Source organism: Natrix helvetica (genome assembly GCF_964273705.1).
Source record: "Natrix helvetica genome assembly, chromosome: 4".
In the NCBI taxonomy this organism is placed as follows: Eukaryota; Metazoa; Chordata; class Lepidosauria; order Squamata; family Natricidae; genus Natrix; species Natrix helvetica.
Genome location: NC_138550.1, coordinates 55096204 through 55118301, shown reverse-complemented (window position 1 = coordinate 55118301; position 22098 = coordinate 55096204).

Here is a 22098-nt window from a genome sequence, read left to right as displayed (position 1 = left end):
ATCTCATGAAAATTCAATCTCAAACCTTTTGGCAATCTTATGAGAATTCAGTATTTTTTATTTGTAGTTTTAGTTTCTGGGCACTCTATGAGATCTAAATACAGAAAGAGAGACAGGGGTGGGTTCCCGCAGGCACTACTGCGGGTTCGCTTGTGTGCATGCGCAGTACAATTAAAATTGTTCTGTGCATGTGCAGAACTGAAAAACAAGATGGTGGCCCCTATGACGCCACCCAAAGAACCAGTTGGGGAGTGTGGCAGGCCTGGGTCACTGCCATTTCCAGCAACCCAGGCCGCCGAACCAATCCAAACCGGTAGGAACCCACCACTGAAGAGAGAGATGTACATTTTGCAATAGTGCCTCCTGAAATGTTTCCAATCCTTCAGAATAGGATGCAAGGGACAATGGGGCAGACTGGGGTGGGGGGAGATTTGAACTATCAGTATACATCACCTCCTTTTGAGACTTCTTGCTTTATGCAAAGATGTATTTCAAAATTTTGGTTGTGCAGCTCAGGATCTCAACTTCCATATCCACTACTTCCACCAGTGCCACTATCTTAACATTTTGAAGTGAACTTCTCAGGGTCAGCCTATTGGTGTGAACTGAGAGTAAAAAACTTGGTGGGACTCAAGTGGGACTTTGTTACTTAATTAGCATTTGTCACAGATCAAAGACTGATTCCAATCACTAACCTCTCCACCATGAAGTTGAACAGTTGCTTCTCATCAAAATAAATGTGATTTGCTATTCAGTTCACTAACTCAGGATTGCTTTAATCCATCTCTACATATTGACAGCATCTATTAAATGCAGTAATGGAAAATTAGTCAACTAGTAGAACCATAGAATTGCATACTTGGAAAAGAACACAAGGATATTCTAGCTCAACTATCTGTAATGTGCAGGGGAAAAAAATAAACATTCTTAAAAATAGTTACCTAGCCTCTTTAAGGCTGGAAAACCAAAACCTCCATCAATGGTAAAATATATCAGGAACTTTATTCTTATGTTTAAATAAAATTGGATTAGTTTCAACTTCTATCCATTATTTCTTGTCCTAGTTTTTCTGGCAATGGAAAATATTTCCTGAACATCTTTCCTATAGTACTTTTCTATGCACATGAGCACTGATATCATGTCTTCCCTCAATCTGTTTTTTTTTCATGTTTTTTCAGCCTGTAGGGCCGTGATGGCGAACCTATGGCACGTGTGCCACAAGTGGCACGCGGAGCCATTTGTCAGGGCACGCGAGGCGCTGCCCTGTCAGCTGGCCAGCGCGCATGTGCGCGCTGGCCAGCTGAGTTCACCTTTTTAAAAGCTATTTTTCGCCTTCCCCAGGCTCCAGAGGCTTTATAGGAGCCTGGGGAGGGCGAAAACAGCCTCCCCCGCCCCCCGGAGGCTTCAGGGACCGTCCCTGAAACCTTCGGAACGCTTAAAACCACCCTCCGAGCAAACCGGAAGTGACTTCCTGGTTGCTCGGAGGGTCGTTTTAAGCGTTCCGGAGGCTTCAGGGAAGCCTCTGGACAGTCCCTGAAGCCTCCGGAGGGCCTCCGGGGGGTCGGGGGAGGCTCTTTTCGCCCTCCCCAGGCTCCTATAAAGCCCCTGGAGCCTGGGGAGGGCAAAAAAACATGTAAAAATGGGGGGGGTCGCGCGTTTTGCGTGCATGCGCACTGAGGGGTCACGCGTTGCATTATGGGTGCGGCACGCCTGCACTCGACCCCCCTGCGCTCCCCCCACTTGTGGCACGCGAGCCAAAAAAGGTTCGCCATCACTGCTGTAGGGCATGTTTTCAAATTCTTGCATCATCTTTATAGTCCATCTCTAAACCTGTTCTAAAAATTCTTCTGGAAATGCCGTCTCCAGAAATGTACCCTGTAGTCTAGGTGTTGTTCTACCTCACTTGGACAGGAATAAATACTGTACTTCACATGACTTAAAATTAATATTGGTACTGCTGGGGCCCAAAACAGTTAGCCTTTCTGGAAGCTGTCCCATATTTTTTGACTCACGTCCAACTTGTTAGTAATTCATCTCTAATGTTGTGCTTCCAAGTCAAAATTCCCCATGTTATATGTGTGCTCTATATTTTTCCTCAGCAGATGAAATATTTTAAATTTCTCCCTCTTGAAGGGCATCTTGTTCCTGTCAACATAGTTTTCCAACCTCAACAATTTACATTACAATATTATTCTGTCATCTTTGACTAGATTGGCTAGATTTCCCAATTTGGTATCAACTGCATATTTTGTAAGCATCCCAATAATCCCATTATTTGGATTACTCGTAATAAAATTAAATGATACTTGCACTAATCATCTTTACATGACCCAACTGGTTATTGCTTTCCAACTGTATTTAGAGCCATCAATGTTGACTGTCTAAAGTGCCATTAGTCAGCCATTTGTGGATCCACATTACTATACTACCACCTGAATCAATGAGAATGTCATGTGGAACCTGTAGATTTTATCCACAGCATTCCTGTTGTCCACTAACATAGTTATCTTTTGAAAGAAGGAGATATTCCTCACATGATGTACTTTTGACAAAACTGTGCTGAGTCTTGACAGTCACCAGAATTGGTGTTAGGTTAATTGGCTGATTACTGGTATCTTTGTCTTTTTTTCCCATTTCTTTAGGTGGAGGATCATATTCTGGTCTTCTGACACCTTTCTTGTTCTCCTGGACTCCTAAAATATAATTGACAGAGGAAGACCTGATAGCTTTTCAGTATTCTGGGATATACAGTATTTCATCAGACCAGGAGAACTGGATTAGCTAGAAGATCGGTTACCATGTGTAAGGATACCGCTGGCGGGCCTCCCATGAAACAGCCAAATGATCAGAATACACGCAGTGTTCTCGGGGTGGGAGCGCACAGGTCTAACCCTGCAGTCCCTTTTATTGGTTTCAATAGGGTGGGTGGATACAAATTCATAAGGAGGAGGAGCTTCCTGGAGCAATGGCGGTCTGCCTGAGAGCTCCTTAGACCCGCGAGCTCTTTTAAGGGAGCAGGGGTGCTGCCGGCCCCCCTTTTACACCATGGGGGCCAGGTGTCCAATAAACAGTCACCCTGGGTTTTTCTATGACCCAAGGGGGGTCTCCCAGGGTGGTGTGAAGATCTGGAAATAGCTCGGAGAGCGGACTGGGGAGCTGCCGAGGAGAGACGCCGCCCAGGAATGCCGTTTGAGTTGGAGGAGTTGAATTTGCCGTTCTGGGAGCGGAGAGGTACGGAGAAGCTCGGGAGAATGGCAAAAGGCGGAGAAACGGCATCCGGAGCGTGCGGGGGGGTGTTATTGTCGCTTTGGAGGCTTGTGGCTTGGAGCGAGCCGAAAAGCCGAACGCCAAATCCCCCTGGCCTACAGCAGACTGGAGAGATGTGGGAGATGCTGGAGGTCGAGTTGGGAGGACTGGAGGTTGATTGGATTGGACAGGACTGGAGCAGGAAGGACTGGAGGCCGGTAGGAGCGGCCTTGGGGCTTGAAATGGCTGGAGTGCTTAGAACATGGATGCAGGCCTAGGCAAGACTTGAATGCCGAAGGCCGGTAGGAGAAGGGCAGCGTTTCAGGAGGCCGCATGGAGGCCGGGGGGGGGAGGCTTGCTGGAACTGGCAGGCTTGTTGGGAACTGGCAGGAGGTTTAACATCAGACTTGGCAGGAGAGCTTCTTCCCCTGCCAGCCACCTCCTTGACTGTTCCGTTTATTCCCCCCCCCCTGCTGACTTTTGGACTAACAGCTGCCCCTGCTTTTCATCCGTGCGCGCCTGGAGGTTTTTACCGCCCTATTTTCATCTGACTGACCATCTGCCCCTCCCCATTATCAAGCAAAAATCCATCTACCCCTCGCCATCCACCACTGACCACCTACTAGCCCCCACTTAGTGACCGGCACTTGACCATCTTATTATCATCATTACCCCCCCCTCATCTTGGACTGGATGACTTTTTATACTGATACCCGGCTGTTACAGTTTTACTGGACTATGGCATACGATCATACCATCTGCAGCACAGAGCCTAGGCCCTAATGAACTTTTAACAGCATATGTATTCCAGGCTAGACCTTATCCTACTGCGGGAATCCCCCCTCTCGCAGGTGTGGCCCTCCGCCCTTTCTAGGGCCCACCTTGATGACGGATTTCTTAATCCCGAGAGGTGGAGGAAGCGGAGACATAGGGGGTTTTTAGTGAAATGTTTTTTAAATTCTTTTAGGGGTGTAGGGGTTGGGGGGGTGGGTCAGATCAGGAGCGATGACGGAGCCAGGTCACCAGGCGGGGTCTTGAGCAGAAGGAGCAGAGAGGAGGAGGGGGAGAGGATATCATTCCCATACAGGGCTTTGTGATTCCAACAGTCGTAGGGAGGGGCAGATACGAGGACAGACTAACAACCCGTAGTCGGTTGGGAGACCATGGGTGCTGGTTACACCCGGTCGCTTGTACCAACCCCCGCATTCTAGGTGGTCAGGATCTGCAGGCCCAGGGCCTGAGGCTGTTGTTATGCAATGCGAGGTCCGTTGTCAATAAGGCCCCCCTCATTCACGATCTGATTTTGGAGGGGGAGCCGGACCTCGCGGGAATAACGGAAACCTGGTTGGGCCACGAGGGAGGGTTACCCCTCGTGGAAATGTGCCCACCAGGTTACCAAGCATTTCACCAGCCCCGGGCCCGGGGAAGGGGCGGTGGGGTAGCAGTGATTATCCGGGAGGATTTAGAGCCGAGGGAGTCCACTGTGCTACAGACGTCCGGATGTGAATCCCTGGTTGTGAAATGGGGCCCTAGGAGGCAGATGGGCTTGCTGATAGTATACCTGGCTCCCCGCCATACATCAGCGACCCTGCCTGAGCTCCTCGAGCTGATCTCATCGGTGGCGGTTGAGACCCCCAAACTTTTAGTGATGGGGGATTTTAACCTGCCGTCGGTGGGAGAAGCATCAGAGGGGGCTCGGGAGTTCATGGCTTCCATGATAGCCATGGACCTGACTCAAATGATTCAGGGCCCGACACACGAGGGAGGTCACACCTTGGACCTTGTTTTTGTCTCTCGCCAGTGGTTGAGTGATCTGGGAGGAGTGAATTCAACCATCACTCCTCTGTCATGGTCAGATCACTCACTCCTCCGTCTTGACTTCCCTGGTGCTACTCCTCGCTGCGGGGAGGCGGAACCGGAGAACACTAGATGGTTCCGCCCCAGGCGCTTGATGGAACCAGACAGTTTCCAGACGGAGCTTGGGCCACCTCCTGCAGCCCTGACCCGAGGACCTGGTGGCCGCGTGGAATAATGCGACTACCGGGGCCTTGAACCGGGTGGCGCCTTTGCGGCCTCTCCGGCGGCAACGATCCACCCTGGCCCCTTGGTTTACCGAGGAGCTAAGGGTGATGAAGCGCCGCAAGAGATGCCTAGAGAGTCGTTGGAGATCCTCCCGAACCGAACTTGACCGAGCACAGGTACGAGCCCATTTAAGGACGTACCTAGTGGCATTGAGAACGGCCAAACGTCAATATTGTGCCGCTCTCATTGCATCCGCAGAGAACCGCCCTGCCGCCCTGTTTCGGGTGTCCCGCTCTCTTCTGTTTCAGAGGCCACGGGAGGCCCCTTTACAGGGCAGGGCAGAGGAGTTTGGGAAATACCTGCAGGATAAAGTCGCTCAAATCCGGAAGGATTGGGTCCCCTTCAGTGGCCCAGTCGAGACGCCAGTGGCGAGTCTTGAGAAACCTTTTTGGGAGGAGTTTGACTTGGTTGTCATCGAGGATTTGGACAGATTGCGTGGGCGACTGCGACCTACCACATGTTTGTTGGACCCGTGTCCCTCCTGGCTTGTACTGGCATCCTGGGAGGTTACACGCGACTGGCTCCTGGACCTAGTGAACGCTTCGTTGGGTGAGGGGTCTCTCCCGGCCACCTTGAAAGAGGCGGTGGTGAGACCCTTGCTCAAGAAGCCTTCCCTGGACCCTATGGAGCTGGTCAATTATCGTCCTGTCTCCAACCTTCCCTTTTTGGCGAAGGTTGTGGAGAGTGTGGTGGCTTCTCAGTTTCCACGACATCTGGAGGAGAATGATTATCTAGACCCGCGCCAGTCCGGCTTTCGCCCTGGGCACAGCACTGAGACGGCCTTGGTCGCGTTGGTAGATGATCTCTGGAGGGCCAGAGATAGGGGCTGTTCCTCTATCCTGGTCCTATTAGACCTCTCAGCGGCTTTTGATACCATCGACCATGGTATCCTGTTGCACCGACTGGAGGGGTTGGGGATCCGGGGCACCGTCTTGCGGTGGTTCGGCTCCTACCTCTCCGGCAGGACGCAACGTGTGTTGGCAGGAGAGCAGAGGTCGACCCTAAGCCCCCTCATCTGTGGGGTGCCACAGGGGTCGGTCCTCTCGCCACTCCTGTTCAACATATACATGAAGCCGCTGGGTGAGATCATCCGTGGTTTTGGGGTGGGATACCACCTGTACGCTGATGATACTCAGCTGTACATTTCCACCCCGAACCACCCCAACGAGGCCGTCGAAGTGATGTCCCGGTGTGTGGAAGCCGTACGGGTCTGGATGGATGACAACCGACTCAGGCTCAACCCTTCCAAGACAGAGTGGCTGTGGGTTCCGGCTCCCCGGTTCAACCAGATAATTCCATCTCTGGCCATTGGGGGCATTCAACTCGCCCCCGTGGAGCGGGCGCGCAATTTGGGCGTCCTCCTGGATGCCAAGCTGTCCATGGATGAACATGTGACAGCCGTGGCCAGGGGGGCGTTCCATCAGGTTCGCCTGGTGCGCCAATTGCGCCCCCTATTGGACCGGGACGCTCTACGCACAGTCACCCATGCGCTGGTGACGTCTCGCCTGGACTACTGTAACGCTCTCTACATGGGGCTTCCCTTGAAATGCACTCGGAGACTACAGTTGGTCCAGAATGCGGCCGCGCGGGTGACTATGGGGAGCACCAGGTACTCCCATGTGACACCACACCTGCGCGAGCTGCACTGGCTTCCTGTGGTCTATCGAGTGCGTTTCAAGGTTTTGATTACGATCTTTAAAGCGCTCCATGGCTCAGGACCTAGTTACCTGCGGGACCGTATTCTGCCCCATACATCCCTACAACCTATTCGCTCGCACAGAGAGGGACTTCTCCAGGTGCCGTCCACTAGACAATGCCATGGGGCGGCGCCTAGGAGCAGAGCCTTCTCTGTGGCGGGCCCAGCCCTGTGGAATGACCTCCCCCCGGATATTAGGACCACTACAGACCTCCGCTCCTTCCGTGTTAAGCTCAAGACCCACCTTTTTCAAATATCTGGCCTGGCCCAACCATAACTTCGTTACGCTCCTGAGGGGTTTTTTAATTTAGCAATTTTATTTAGGGGATTTTAAACTGTGTTTTAACTGTGTTTTTAGCTGTGTTTATTGTCTTTCACTTACAAGTCTACTCTCCTCCATGCACATATGTAATTGTCCTTGTTTTCTCGTATGTATGTGTGTCCTATGTGTATTTTATCCTTTTGATTGTACGCCGCCCCGAGTCCTTCGGGAGAGGGTTGCGGCTAATCAAATAAAATTTGATTTGATTTGATTTGATAAACAAGGGAACTACGTAAGGAAAGATACAATTTCATGTATGGAAAACTTCATACGTACATATATCATTGGTTAGACAGTCAGAGATATCACAGTGAGGGATGGAATGTTTATCTATGAGCCCCTTTTTATTGCGGCCATAAATGTTATCTTTGGGAGATTCCTTAGTATCCTTGCATATCTCAGCCGAAGTGTGAGACTTTGAGGCGCCAAATAAATCAGAGAGTCCAACATAAATCAGAAGATCACAACATCACCTCTGTTTTTGTTTTTGTTTTTAAAATACGCTGTCATCTTCGTCCGATGGCATATGAATATAACTATGGTGTCCAGTGTTTATACCTTCCAATTCTTCCTCACTGCTAAGCGCAAATTCGGGTTTCTGCAGCAGCTGGGGTGGTTCTCCATTACTAACCGAGGTAATAACATTGATTTGCTGATTTTTTGGTAAAAAACTCCTAGCCAGAGTAATTAAGGACGGAATACATTGAATAAAACAACAAGAACAAATTAATACCACAATTATTGCTAAAATAATGGTTAATATCTTTTTCAACCATCCCCAACCGGGGAGCCATGACCACATTGCATCCCATATCTCCCCAAAACTTAAATGTTCAGGATATAGATGCAAGGGATTTTCAGAAATCATCCCGTTCAGTGTTTCAATTGTCGCTGTTATGTTTGGTTGGTAAGCACTTACGTAAGTGCAACATGTAGGCCCAACTATCGCACAAACTCCTCCTTTTGAGGCCAGCACAATGTCCAATGCATATCTGGTTTGTATTACAAATGTTCTTAATTCTCCAACTTCCTTGTTGAGAAAAGTAAGGGCTTTAGTTGTTTCATTAAACATGGCCACAGTCCAGTTATTCAATTGTCCAAGATCATATGCATTCCATCCTGCTCCGATCCATGGAACCATAGCACGAAGTGCAATCATATACCAAGGCATATCATACTTAAGACTTCCACTCCTTTTTATTCTATGCTGTGCAGAACGGTATTCCATCAGTCCTATACTGTTTGGAGGTAAACTATGTATTGCATATACAGCGGGGATCACAAAGCCCATAGTACAAAGTCCTTTCCAATCTTTGGGTATTTGTCGGTAGGCCTGGTCTCCACACAACAGCCAAAGATTCGCAGGCATATTAGCCAAGGCATGTTTAGATGAATTAGCAATGGTAATATTTCCATGGTCCTACATGCCCAGTATTCTGTTATAATCATGTTTTTGTTATCTGTATAAATTGTGACACCATCTGATGCTGTAGCAGTTAACATGGATTTCATTTCCTGACATTGTTTGGAGGAGACCCACTCATGGGTTCTATTACATAATGGCCAATGTCCTAAGTTAACGGCATTATCACTGAGGCCAGAGGAATAAAAACAAATGGCTGCAGCATCTCTAAGTGTGACCTGAACTGCTGGAACAAAAGCTGGTGTGTTTGTATCTGTGGGTTGCCAATTCCGCCACCCTGACATGTTAAAGGGTACAGCATGTAAAGACAGCCCTCCCCTAGAATCCCCCGGTATGTGCATACAAACCCAGCAGTCAGTAAGTTTGGCCAAAGATGAGACTGTGGCTATGTTCTGTACAAAGTTATTATGTTGCCACATGTTATCAGTCAGTTTGTCCACTTGGCTTACTTGCAGTCTTTGAGTTTGGATCAAAGGGCACCATACAAGGACGAATGCAACGGCCAGGGATCCAGATAGTTGCACCATTTCTGTTAATTGCAGCATATCCTCTTCCCCAGGTAATCAGGTCGGCCGGGCCTCGCCAGGCAGGATCAGGAAGTTGTCTAAAGTACACCTGTGGCCGGGGAAAAGCTGCAGATGGAGAAGCAGAAAAATGATGAGTCGCTGCAGAGGTGGGGGGGGTGCCAGTGAGGTTTAAGAAGTTCAACGTATAAAGGGCAAAGTTAAGCCTATTTTGCAGCAGTGGGAGGCTAGGGGGAAGTTTACCCTGAGCCAAATTGTACCTATCCAGAGCATGTTTAAGGGTCTGATTAGCACACTCTACCATGGCTTGGCCCTGTGAATTATATGGAATGCCAAATTTGTGCGTAATGGACCATTGGTTGCAAAAGGCAGCAAGAGCCGCACTTGTGTAAGCAGGCCCATTATCCGTTTTTAATTCTTTTGGGGCGTCCCAGTGCTGTGAATGACCGAATGCAATGATTAATGACGTGCTTCATGGCTTCACCCCTTTGTGGGGTAGCAATGATGAAGCCTGAAAAGGTGTCTATTGAAACATGAATATATTTCCGAGGGGCAAAAGAATTATACTGAGTCACGTCCATTTGCCAAATTTGACAAGACTCTGTGCCCCTAGGATTTACTCCCATGGGAAGTGAGTGTGCTTGTTTGCTACAAGTTGGGCACTGCTGTAAAATTGCAGTTGCCTCAGCCTGAGTAATACCAAATTGCTTTATGAGTGATTTTTTATTCTGATGGAAATAAGAATGACTGTCTCAAGGGGAGACAGATGAAAGAGTCAAAAGTGACGCACCAGACGCTATAGTGTCAGCCATATTATTACCTTCCTGGAGGGGACCAGGAAAAGGCTGATGACTTCTTATGTGCGTAACGAAATAAGGTTCCTTCCTTGCAACTATAAGAGCTTGGAGTGTAGAAAACAAGGAAGTTAATTCAGAATCCAAAGATGGTAACAGATATGACTGAAAAATAGTAGAAACAATTTGTGTTACATACAAACTATCCAAAATTAAGTTAAAGGATTCTGATGAAAAATGTTTAAATGCCAAAATAGTGGCAGCCAATTCGGCTCTCTGCGCTGACGTTTGCGGTGGAGTAATGTTTGTGTGCTATTGGCCATTTCTGAACCAGGCACAGGCTCCAAATTGTTTCCCACCGTCAGCAAAAAGGGCGATGGCATTTTGAATTGGTAGTGGCTGCAATAAATTATTCAAAAAGATTGGAACTGTTTTCAAAAGCTGAATTCTCGGATCCGTGGGCAGGTGGCAGGAAATGTGACCTGGCCATTCCGTGAGAGCTATCTGTAACTGCTCAGAATTGATATACATCACATCCCACGTGGCAAGAGAGCATGGGACATATAAGGTGGATGGTTCAATGCCCATCAAGGCTTTTGCCCTCAGGCGGGCTTTAGTGATCAAAGAAGTGAATTGAAAAGGCTTTTGATTAATGGTATTACGTGGAGTATGTGGAAGGTGCAGCCACTCCAAAATGAGGAGTGGTCCCGGATTTTGGGCTAAAATAGCAGTGGGTATGTCCGTGGTATTAAGCAGGACAATAACACGTGGTTCATCCGGGATACAGCGATCCACCCATTGCTTACGCAATGCAAGCTCAACTAGCGTTATTATTTCCAATTGTGCTTTATTCAGACTTATCAAATCAGACGGATGTTTGCCTTCTGTAAGTACTGAGAAAAGAGACGCTAACTGCTTGGTAGAAATACCAAGGTAAGGTCTAACCCAATTTATAGTTCCTAAATATTATTGCAGCTGCACCAAAGTTGTCTTCTGTGATAGCTTAATGTGAGGGACAACAGGAGCAGAATATGAAGATAACAATTTATGGCCCAAATATAAAAAGGTTGCTTGTATTGTATTTTATCCGGGGCTATGTGGAGTCCCCCCTCTGTTAGCATAGTAGTGAGAATAGGCAATGTACTTCTTACGTCCCCTCAGGGCCTGGAGCTGCAACAAGAATATCATCCATATAATGGTACACTAAAAAATGGGGAAACCGAAGGCGGTATGGCTGCAAAATAGAATCCACATAAAATTGACACATAGAAGGGCTATTTAGCATGTCCTGAGGCAACACTTTCCATTGATAGTGGAATGTTCATCATGTAAAATTGGGGGACTATCCTCATGGGGGAGAATTAAAACCTTAGCCAATTTATCCCCTTTATTAATCATTAAGGGTTGGTTTGCAACGATTTGAAGCACAACTTGCTGTTCCGCTGAGCATGTCAAAAGCGTTGGAGGAAAAGAAGCACCGCAAGAGAGAAGTGAATCGTGAGGAAAGAGTAAAGCAGATGTGGGGGGGGGAGAGTGCAATAGAGGGCGTAGCTGAAATAAAGTAAGGCGTGTTAGGAAACGACGCATCTAGGGAAACGTCAGCAACAAATTCCAGCAAAGGAGAAAGTAAAGCAGGGGATAACGGCGGCTTTGTTCTTACAGCCTTTTGGGTGGGGCTAGCTGTTGGCCCCGCTTCTAGTTTCCCGACTGGGCAATCTGTTGGTTGGAGCGGCATTGATTTGCCCAATGGTACCCCTTTTTACATTTAGGACAAACAGTTTTTGGCTTAGCCTCAGAATTAGAGTTTTTGTGGGATGCCTCCCCACCTGGGGCTCTGCACTGAGATTTAAAATGTCCCGGTTTGCCGCAGTTAAAGCAATTTCCAGCCGGGCAACCGCCCTGCTGCAGGGTGGCAGCAAGGGCGTCCATTGCAAAGGCACTTGTCCCCACAATGCGACAGGCTTTAAGATATTCCGCCAAAGTAACACCCGGTTTAGAAGCAAGAGGTTGTAAGATACGGCGACAGTCAGCATTAGCATTCTCAAAAGCCAATTTTAACAATAGTTCAGATCTAGCATCAGGATTGTCAATTTGCCTGTTCACCGCCTTTTGCAATTCATCCACAAAGTCCGAAAAAGCTTGATTCGGACCCTGGTGAATCTTAGAAAAGGAGGCGGTGGGCAACCCAGTGGCTTCATCCGTTTTCTCCAAAGCACGCAAAGCAGCAATATTAACAAGCGTAAAATCAGCCATTGGAAGTTGTACTCGAGGCAAAGGCGCCAGTGCCAGCAACTTGGTCCCCAGTGATGGCGGGATTCCCTGCTGTGTGGGCAGCACTCTGAGCCTCCCGTAAAAAGTCCGACTCCCATACAACATACTGAGGCCCCATGAGGAGCCTCAGTATGTTGTATGGGAGTCGGACTTCTCAGTAAGTCCTTCCAATCCTGGGAAGTCATGATAAAGGATGCAGCTATGGAATTAAAAAGACCCTTGACATGCGGTGATCTAATACCGTACATAGAGACAACTGCTTTTATGTCTCTAATCGTTTTCAGAGGAAGGGGCTCATATAACGGCACTGGAACCCCCAGCCCCCGCCGGGTTGGGCAGAAGCATAACAGGAAAAGCAGAACATTGAGTCAATTCCTCAGCGTCGAGGAGTCCTTGGCTACGAGCGTTAGCCATCGCCAGGGCAACGGTGCTCATAGCATTATTATGAGCGGGCAGCCCAGTGGGATTGGGCAGAGGAGCGCTGGGAGGGCGAGGAGTATCAATTGAGTATGCCCCTTTAATTTTATCTGTAGCTTTCTCAGTAAGTGAGGCTTCCTTTTTATAGGGGGGTGGAAGGGTGGAGGGCTTCAATGCCTCTGCCAAGCCTTTTTCATGAATAATAAGGCACTCCATAACTACCCGCCATGAAGATAGTATTTTCCCGGGGGCCCTTGGCGTCTCATGGAAATAAACACCCAATTTTCGCCATGTAGACGTTTTTAAGGAACCCTTCTCTGGGTAAGCGGGGCAGTTCTTCCAAATATATTCTAAGAAATTGACCAATTCTTTCTTAGATAAAATAGGTAAAAAAATTTCCATTATTTTTTAAAATAATAATTGAAACCTTGATCAGCTCACCAAGCTCGTGCAAATGCGCAATCTGCTGCTTGGTTAACTTCCCCCCCATACTCACGAAGGGATCGTCGTCTTGTGGATGGGATGCGTACGGCCTTTTCCAGGCGATGAATACAGGAGGTTCAAGGGATGTATAGTCTAGCTATCACGTCGGGACGTATAGTCTCGGAAACTATCACGTCGGGGTCACCAGTTGTAAGGATACCGCTGGCGGGCCTCCCATGAAACAGCCATAAATCAGAAGATCACAACAACCATGCCCTACCTAACCTGCATCCCTCCCCACTTTTGTTCAGCCTCCCTTTTTATTCATTCAGGCTGGGCTATTCAAATCACTATTCTGCTTAAATGTATAGAAAGAGGCAAAATTGAAGTTGTGTCTCTTTGCTTTCTCTTGCTCATCTATTAAAATTTCTCTATTTGCAATAGATCATGAGCCCATTATCTCTCATGTCTTCCTCTATCTGTTTTTTTTTAATTTTATTAAAGAATTTAATAGTTTTTACAAATATTTCAACCCTACCCCTCCTCCAACCCTCCCTCCCCCAACCTCCCAGAGCAAAATACAGGGTGTAAACATTTAACAATCATACACTAACATAAGTTAACTAACTATAGCATCCTACCTCCTCTTGTACTTTAACTCCCCTTTTATTAAACTAACTTTAGATAAATTGTAACATTCCTTGTTCATTCATAAGCTAATTGGAATTTCTCAGTCTGATATTTATTTTGAATGTAGTCAATCCATCTTCTCCATTCCCACTTGTATTTCTCATCTGAATAACCCTTCAGATATGCTGAGATTTTGGCCATCTCTGCTAAGTTTTGTACTTTTAGCATCCATTCTTGAATAGTAGGCAGTTCTTCCTTCTTCCAATACTGCGCCACCAACAATCTTGCTGCCGTTATTAAGTTCAAAATCAAATTAGTCTCTATAGCTGTACAATCTGTAATTATACCTAACAAGAACAGCTGGGGAGTGAACTTTATCCTCTTTTTAAAAATATTTTGAATAATCCACCATATTTTTATCCAAAATGTTTTAACTTTTTTACGAGTCCACCATACATGATAATATGTAGCACCAACACAATCACATCTCCAACATTTAGATTGTAAATTCGGATACATACAAGCTAACTTTTTGGGATCTAGATGCCATCTATAGAAAATCTTATAAAAATTCTCTCTCAAGTTTTGAGCTTGCGTAAATTTTACATTTCTTACCCAAATCTTTTCCATCAATATTGAGGGAAATGTTTCCATCAATATTGGTTCTTCAAAGTTTTGTTAATTTCTTCCACCTTATCCTCCAGTGATGTTACATAACCAAATAAGCCCTTAAATGCATCCACTATATCCTCTCTTATCTGTTGATTGCAGGTTTGGATTAAATCCTTGATTTCAGACATTTTATCAGACACATCTTTAAAAGCAGTTGTAACCTTTCCTTCCAAAACAGCGGCTTGTTCTTTTAAAGCGCTTTGGAGGACTTCAAGTGTCAAAGTTTGTGTGTCCGCTGGGGGTAATAAAGACTGTGATTTATGTGTCTGGGCTGGGGAACTTCCAACGCTCTTAGAGACACTTAATTTTGTTTGTTTTGAAGCCATTTCCAAATATTCAAAACACACTTTTCAACAGCAGATTATTAAGTCCAAAAAGTCCACCTAATCCCCAGATTTGTTAAATCTTATAGCTTGTTAGTAAACCAATTCTGTTTTCTTTAATCTTTTTTTTTTAAGTTTTTTATTGGTTTTACAAAATTTTAAGGAAAGGGGTAGTGGGTATGGGTACAAATTTTGACAGCTACATCGTGCAGGAAATGGTATTCCCCCCAAGTCTCATAACCTTTACAAAATGATAAACAAAATGTTATTGCTTAACTAAATCTTGACAGCTTATTTTTACATTGTATCTTTCAATAAATTCAATCATTTACTTTGCATCTAACAAAAAGATTCATTGTATCAGTAATTGCAATGTTTTTCTAACTTACTTTTGTGATCTGACCACTTTTGTGGTCTTCTCATTGTTGCCTCCTCCCCCCCACCTGACAGCAAAGCCTCGGCCCCTCCCTCCTTCATATCTTGTGTATTGTCTTTCGCTTTGTCTAGGAGAGCTTTGTTTTTTTCCATGAAGGCCTCCGCCTCCATAATTGTATTAATTCTAACTCTGCTGCCCTCCCAGAAAATCAACATACCTTCTGGCAATAGCCACCGAAACCAAAATCCGTTATCAAATAATTTTTTTGCTAATAGTGAATATTTTTTCCCTCTTATCTCTTACTTTCTTCGGGATTTGTTTCAGGATGGCTATCTCTTTGTCCTTGTATTTTAATGTTTGCCCCCTTTGTGCCCCCAGAATCTCATCTCTTGTAGCCTTTCTAAGAAATTTAATATGAACCTCTCTTGGAACATTGTGTGTTCTAGCATAAGCTGAATTAACTCTATAGACCAAGTCAATATCCCATCCTAGCTGCTGTTTGTCTTTTTTAATATATTCAGCTAACATTGTTGTCATGATCTCCTTCAAGTTTTCATTGTCAGTCTCAATTACGTTTTGAAATCTAAGGAAAAAAGACATCTTTTCAAATTCCATTTTTATCATGTGGTTCTCAAGTTCTAAATTTCCTCTCTGGACCACCCTCACCTCCCCCCTTATCTCAGTTGTCCCCTCCTCCAGAACGTCTAGTCTTTGCTTGTTTTGTGCAGTTTGGTTTTGATTTTCTCTGAGTTGTTCATTCATTTCTCTCAGCTGATTTTTCAGTTCATCCTGCCCTTTTAAAATCTTTTGAAGCAGCTGGTGAGTTACTGATTCCTCTTCAGGGGCTTTAGATTATAGAAACGATGTTAGTGACTGTTGACCAATTGGGCTGGATGTTGAAGATGCTGGAGCAGAACCTGGTTTCCCAGGTGGTGATTTCTTCAGAGCCATCGTAAAAAAAAAAAAAGCTCAGAGATATCTATGTCCATACAAAGAAATGGCGACTGTGGAAAAGCACAACCAAGAGAGACCACGAGGCAGACAGTCCAGATAGGAATAGAGACCTTTTATATAGTTCAAATCCAGTCAATTAAGTCAGTTATTCCAGATCCAAGATACTATGTAGCAAGAGATGTTTCTGAGAGTCACAGAGGCAAAAGTACAATGCCAGCAATTTTCATAGGGGAAGTCTAATTTCAAAGAGCATAAAGACGGAGGAAGTATGCCATCTTGCCTCACCGGCACCGGAGGTCAGGAAGCAACAAGTCAAAAGTTTTCAACAGCCAAATTATTAAGTCCAAAAAGTCCACCTAATCCCCAGATTTGTTAAATCTTATAGCTTGTTAGTAAACTTTTGACCTGTTTTCTTTAATCTTGAGCTCTTGAATCTTTTAACAACCTTAACAGGTACTTAACAAATACTATCCTTCCTTTTAAGTTTCATTTTCACCACGCCTTTTGATATTCAGGCGCCATCTTCCCTTTAGTTCCCCTTAATCTTCACAGAAGGAAGTATTACTACATCAGAGTTAAAGTTTGTACTTGCAATTGTAATCACTCCTGTCTTTGCTCTGCCTGCATCTTATTCAAATGTAGATTGAAACGTTGATTGCAGGGATGGTCGTGACATTTTGTTTCTGCTAGAGCAGAAGCGTCCTGGATGAGGAGTTCTGTCGGGGTACTGGGGGGCTCTCACCCTTCGAGCCCCAGAATTGCTCCTAGGGGTCTAGGGGAGCTCTACCCTTTCCCGGCTACTCACCTCCCCTCTTTTCCCGAGGGGAGAGTTTTCAAGCCGCTAGACAGCTGATTTACACTGTTCTAGCAGCTTAACTCGATCACGGGGCTGGCGTTCCCAAAGGAACATCCTTCAACGCCTATGGTGCCACCGGAAGTGATGTCTTCCTCTATCTGTTGATGTATTTGAAGAAATCCTTCTTACTGAATTTTGGTTCCCTTGCTAGTGTTAGCTCATTTTCCTCCTTTATCTTCTGGCTTTATTCCTACATTTCTTAGTTGAAGCTTAGTAGATTTCCTTGGCCATTAGCTCTTCCTTCAATTTCCAACACAAAGCATCCTTGTCTAGTCTAAGATCTTTTGAAAGATGCTTATTTAACCATATTAGCTGCATAGATGTCCCCCGTTTTCTTCCTCAGTAGTATTATATGAGACTGCACTGTTGTTTATTTACTTTTAATGAAATCCTGCCAAGTTATACTTTGCCTTTAAAATTTCTCATGCAATCTTCCTATTCCATCTATTTTAGAATCTTCCATCAAATCCTCCTTGTTAAAAGGATCAAGTACCAAGATAGCATATTACCTTGGTTCTGACTTCAATCTTTCAGAACAGATTATGACATTTCAAATCAGACCACATCACCAATGGTAAATAAGGATGGGAAGATAAGTTATTTAATGTGTGGCAATCAAAACCTTTTGTAGATCATTCAAATAAATACTAATTAAATGTAAATAGCTACGTACAGTAGTAAGCAACAGATTATATAATCCTGATCATATTATATATTTCAATGAACCTTTAAGTGAAATAGAAAGTGGTACAATCTGTGTCTGATACAAAAGGCATTCCAACTGTTGTCATTCTTTCCTGTAAACACTAGAGGTGATTTGGAAGAATGCTTTGGATTGTTATCTTCCTGAAATACTGAGCCTCTTTTCAGTTTTAATTTTTTTCCTGATGGTAAAACATTAGCTGTCAGGATATGTTGACATGCCATTAAATCCATTCTTCCTTTTCTACATTTTCTGCACAACTAGCTGCCATAGAAACCCAAACCATCTCCTCTCTTAATAGAGGTGCTCTTTTCTTCAAATGCTTCACCTTTTCTTCTGCATAATTTCAAGGAGAGAACTTCTAGATAACTTTTCCTTTTAAAAAAAACCTAACACTTTAGGAGGAAACATAGTGAATGAACCTGCAATTTTTACAATGAAAACACATAAGCAGTTCATTTCAGGAATTATCAAATTAACTGTTTAGAAAGGACATGTGGGTTAATTTTATGTTAAATAGCTGGAATGAAAATTCATTGCTCTCCTACTGTTGTTCCTCTGCAACTATTTGACAGTATACAGCCCCCAACTTGCCCTAGTAATAGACTTGCCTCTATGGAATGTATTCATTTATTTTAAAGCCATGCTACTTAGGAACCCAACTATTTTGTCATAATAAATTTCACCAGCTAGTTTTGCACATGTGGAATGGTTCTAAAATTTCTTCCAATTTCATTGGGTGAGCTTGAAACAAGGATATAAAAAGAAAGAAAAACAATCTCTATGTGTACTTTGAAATACAATACAATACAATACAATAGTAGAGTTGGAAGGGACCTTGGAGGTCTACTAGTCCAACCCCCTGCCTAGGCAGGAAACCCTATACCGTTTCAGACAAATAGCTATCCAACATCTTCTTAAAGACTTCCAGTGTTGGGGCATTCACAACTTCTGGAGGCAAGCTGTTCCACTGATTAATTGTTCTAACTGTCAGGAAATTTCTCCTCAGTTCTAAGTTGCTTCTCTCCTTGATTAGTTTCCACCCATTGCTTCTTGTTCTACCCTCAGGTGCCTTGGAGAATAGTTTGACTCCCTCTTCTTTGTGGCAACCCCTGAGATATTGGAACACTGCTATCATGTCTCCCCTAGTCCTTCTTTCTCTTAAGCTAAACATACCCAGTTCCTGCAACCGTTCTTCATATGTTTTAGTCTCCAGTCCCCTAATCATCTTTGTTGCTCTTCTCTGCACTCTTTCTAGAGTCTCCACATCTTTTTTACATCGTGGCGATCAAAACTGAATGCAGTATTCCAAGTGTGGCCTTACCAAGGCATTATAAAGTGGTATTAACCCTTCACGTGATCTTGATTCTATCCCTCTGTTGATGCAGCCTAGGACTGTGTTGGCTTTCTCCATGTCATGTATATTTTTTTTACAAATTGATTATAATCTCTTTCAATCACTTTTTATTCAAAGCTGAAGTCTCTCAGCTTTTCTACTAAAATATGGCAATGTTGGCAGCTTTAGTTTCAGTCCTTTTCCTAATGATTCATATGGCAAGGAATTTATCTTTTTCACAGCTGTTGAAACTGTCTATACTAGATTATAGAATATGATTCCAAAACTATTTTTCCTGGTTAGTTGCTGACAACCCTATCATGTTCAACACAGTACTCTTTCTGTGAAGTAATACTTTCTAAAGTTAGTTATGAACTTCCTTCCTGTCACTTTGAGTTTATGGCCGTGTTCTTGATTTTTGCTTAATATTGAAAATACTGCCTTCTAGAACCTTATCCACACCCTTAATATATTTAACGGTTTCAATCATATCCTCACTTTCCCCTCTGACTTCCAGGCTTACATATTCAGTTCCTCCAATCTCTCCTGATATGTTTTGTCCTTCAGGCCTTGCACCATTTTTGTTGCCCATCTCTGAATTTTCTCAAGCTTATCAATATCTTTTTTAAGTGAGATCTCCAGAATTGGACACAGTATTTCAAATGGGGTCTAACTAAATCCCTGTACAGCAGGATTAAGATGACCTTTTTCCAGCTGAGTGATAGGGTTAACTTTCTCATGTTGGATTTACAAGAGATTTGTTAAAGTTGTAATAAAAATTTGTGAGATGAAAAAGAAAAATGAAAAGAAAGTTTTAAGATATTTGCAATTCTTCATATTTGTTATTATGAAGAAGTTATTTATACATTTTTAAATTTACTATATTATTTTTCTTTCTTTTCCATTTGTTTCCTTCTACCTTTTTTGCCTATTTTCTTTTTTTGCCTATTTTCTTGTAGTTTGGCTTATATTAATTTTTACTATATTCATTAAAAATGTTAAGATATTTTCTTTTTAAAAAAGAAGTTGCAGTTATTGCTGCCCAAAGGAAGCATCCCAATTACTGAAAGCAAAGGGTCACATATTTGATGTGTAGCTTTGGATCATTTTCCTCAATGAATAAATGAACTGTGAAGGAGGGGAAGTTTTCCCCCACCTTCGATTAACGAGGTGCGGACCGTCAGCCTTCTGAGAAGCATATCTCCGAATAAGCAGAAAAATAAAACCCGAGAACATGTTCTAATAAAAACAAACTTTAATATGAAATAAAATATAAATCTTACTATCTAAATCTTACATTTTGGTAGAGCAATGTTGCCCACCTCCTTCGGCAGGCAAACGGAAGATCAGAAGGAAAGTACAAGAATGTGTGATGTATTATGAAACATGCGCAGTAAATCATTGTCAGATAAGAAACATTTCTACAGTATAACTAAGAATATAAGCTCAAGTTGACAAACCAAAATTAACGCAGTGACATGAACAATGATAATATTTTAAGCTGTAAAGACTTTCATCTGTAGTCACGGTTACTCTTGTTGGCTCTCTGAACTGCGATCCCCGGTTGAGTGCTGCAAAGAGCAACCACCGGAGTGATAGGCGGATCTGTGGAGACACTGGAATGGCCAAAGGTGAGTTGTTTATCATTAGCCTTTGATATGGGATTAAGGCCCACTGTAATGTCCTGGTGTGAAGACGTGCCCAGGGAACAATCCCTATGCACAATATCATTGTGCCTAAAAGACGTGAAAGGTCTACTATAGGGACCACCCGCTTGGATCATATTTTACGGACTATTATTTGCAGATTGGGCGGATGGTCCTGTGACAGAAAAACTAACCCTGTCCCAGAGTCTATTATTGCTCCTAGGTGCAATATCCTCATGGTGGGCGTGAGGTGGCTTTTAGCAAAATTGACAGAGAACCCCACCTGCTGAAGAGTGCTAATGGTGAAGTGAAGATTCTGAACTGCCTGATCATAAGAACGGGCCTGTACTAAGACATCATCAAGGTAGTATTGGAGTCTTACCAGGATGGATCGCAGGTAAGCCGCCAATGCCGCCAGAATTTTGATGAATGACCTCAGGACTGAGGCCAGTCCAAAGGGCAACGCCCGGTATTGATAATGAGACCCTTCCTGAGCGTACCTGAGGTACCTGCGGTGGGAAGGTAATACCAGGATGTGCAGATATGTTTCAGTGAGGTATATGGAGGCCATATAGTCTCCTTGCTCGATTCCTTGTAATATTGACCTCAATGAGGCCATTTTAAAATGACTGTACACAATATATCTGTTCAGACGTTTCAGATCCAGGATCGCTCTCCCCCCCCCCCCCGAACTTTTAGGAACTATAAAAAGGTTGGAATAAAATCCCAATTCCCACTCTTCCAACAGAACCAGTTCTATTGCTCGAATTTCCAGTAAGTGCCGAATTGCGAGCCTTACAAGGTTACGCTTCACAGGGTTCCAAGAAGAAGGGAAGGACCTAAAGAAGTTCGGAGGGGAGGAGAGAAATTCCAGTCTGAGACCCTGTTGTACAGTTGCGAGGACCCAAGCGTCCATTGTTATGCAATTCCCATTGTGATGCAAAGTGATACAGGCGGCTGCCTATGGGAAATGTGGGGTTACTTTCACTTCCCTCTGCGGAAGGGACGACAACCTCCCCCACGAAAAGACCATTTAGATTGGCCCTGGTTCCTATTTCTGACAGGGAAATAGTTTCTGTTCTGGAATCAATCCGCCCTATAGTCATAGCACCTGCTCTGCTGGTATTCAGGCTGACTGGGACGGAAGGAAGGTCATCTGCGGTAGGGAACCGGCCGGTTCTCCTGTTTCTTGTTCGGCGTGGGAAGCACTTTCTTTTTCTCCTTGTTCTCAACTAATATGGGCACCACGGAATCGCCAAATAGGGACCCTCCTGCATAAGGCGCAGACGCTAAGTGGAACTTTGATTTGTTGTCTGCCTGCCAGTTCCTGAGCCAGAGGAGGTGCCTGGATGCCACAGAAGCAGACAATGCCCGAGAGGCGAAGTATGGCATCTGCCGAAAATT